The sequence below is a fragment of the Schistocerca gregaria genome, chromosome X, assembly GCF_023897955.1.
Source record: "Schistocerca gregaria isolate iqSchGreg1 chromosome X, iqSchGreg1.2, whole genome shotgun sequence".
Lineage (NCBI taxonomy): Eukaryota > Metazoa > Arthropoda > Insecta > Orthoptera > Acrididae > Schistocerca > Schistocerca gregaria.
The window spans coordinates 587,889,530-587,891,859 of NC_064931.1; positions in this window are offsets into that span (position 1 = coordinate 587,889,530).

Genomic DNA, 2,330 nt, shown 5'->3' on the forward strand with positions numbered 1-2,330 from the left:
GGTTGGTTGTTGAATTAAAAGGAAATTTTGTGCCTCCCACATTTCTTGAAAAACTACTTCTATTAAAAATAGTTTAATAGTGTGCCTGTTCCTACAGTTCCCAGATGCATACATTTTTCTCAGTACACAGAGAGATGGAATGCAAACATTGACATGCATTGAGGAGAAAGTTCCATCTCAATGTAGTCACCATATTGCAGAAGGCAAGTTCCTGTTCAGCCATCAGGATTTTTGTTTTCTGTGAGTTTACTAAATCCTAAGGCGAATATGAAGATGGCTCCTTTAAATGGAGCTAGACTGTTTTCTCACCCTTTTCTTGTCCAGTCAAGGCTTTTGCTCTATTTAATGACATCAGTGACAAAATGTCAAACTCCTATGTCTCTTTCTGCTCTGCTACCTGATTTATGTTATCCATGTCTCTCGTAAATACTATGAAAATTGCTTCAGCATGATGACAATCATTTTATTCCCAGAGTAATGTCAAAACTGTGATAATACGCACTTTATACTTGTCATAAATGCAAACTAAATAAGAAGTTTTGGAAGAGGAAAAGTGAAGGACATTCTGCAGCCTAGTTCATAATCATTAATAGTTCCTTGTTAACAAACAGTTTCTATGTCTTAATAGTCTTTTTCTGCAATGGCAGTTTGTTTTTCTATGAACTGCAAAGTACTAACATGAATGGTAGAAGCTGACCTCGGGGAAGATCAGTTTGTATCCCAAAGAAATGTAGGAACACCCAAGGTAATACTGACACTACAACTATTCTTAGAAGATAAGTGAAGGAAATGCAAAGGTTCACTTGAATAAACTCATTATAATTCTGAAGGTAGCATGGGTAAAATACAGGGAACAAAACTCTGTTTACAACCTGTATGGAAACCATAAGGCATCTATGTCCATACTCCGCAATCCACCATACGGTGCGTGGTGGAGGGTACCTCGTACCACAACTAGCATCTTTACTCCCTGTTCCACTCCCAAACAGAACGAGGGAAAAATGACTGCCTATATGCCTCTGTATGAGCCCTAATCTCTCTTATCTTATCTTTGTGGTCTTTCTGCGAAATATAAGTTGGCGGCAGTAAAATTGTACTGCAGTCAGCCTCAAATGCTAAGGCACTTATAAGAATCTAATTGTATGAAAGAGAAGTAGTGTTTGAGGAGGGAGTGAGGTATGGTTGTAAACTATCCCTGATGTTACTCTGTCTGCACTTTGAGAAAGTAGTAAAGGAAACAAAGAAAAATTTGGAGAATGAATTAAAATTCAGCTAGAAAAAATAAAAACACCGAGGTTTGCCTATGGCATTGTAATTCTGTCAGAGCCAGCAAAGGACTGGATACTGTCTCTAAAGGAGGATATAGATGAACATCTACTAAAGCAAAACAAGATGAATGGAACATAATTGAATTAAATCATGTGATACCGAGTAAATTAGATGAGAAAACAAGACACTAAAAATAGTAGAGGAGTTATGCTATTTGGGGAGTAAAATAACTTACGATGGCCAAAGTAGTAAGGATATACAATGCAGACTGCCAATGACAAGAATAGTGTTTCTGAAGAAAACAAATTTGTTAATAACAAATAAAGGTTTAAACGTTGGGCAGTCTTTTCTGAAAGTATTCCTATGGAGTGTAGCCTTGTATGAAAAACCTTTCCTGAAAGTATTCCTATGAAGTGTAGCCTTGTATGAAAGTGAAACATACATAGACAGTTCGAACAAGAATAGAATAGTAGCCTTTGAATTGTGTCAGAACTTGACTAAAAGAAGGGATCGGTTGATAGGACACATTCAGAGACATCAAGGCATCACCAGTTTAGTATTACAGGCAAGTTTTTTTTTGGTGGGGAGGGGGGGTGTAAGTGGTGGAGAATTGTAGAGGGAGACCAAGAGATGAATGCAGTAAGCAGGTTCAGAAGACTGTAGGTTGCAGTAGTTATTCAGAGATGAAGAGGCTTGCACAGAATACAGTAGAATATCAGCATCAAAACAATCTTTGGACAAAGAGCACAACAACAACAATATGCATATCTCTCGTTGAAATGTCCTAAAGTATAAATGATGCAGTTCAGTCCTACATGCAAAAGAAGTGTAAGTAATGCATGAATCAGGAAAACATAGAATCAATGGTATATCTGTTTTAAAAAATGCCTCTCTCCAGAAATGTGTGTGTACTATATTTATGTCTGAGAAGTATCGTGTGTTTACACAGCAAGGAAGCAGTTCTAATTTGGTTTGAGCTTCAGTAGTTCGATAAGGGATGAAATATATCATCATTGCAAAACTCTTAAGAGATGCGCAACACATGTGAATGTATTCTCTGA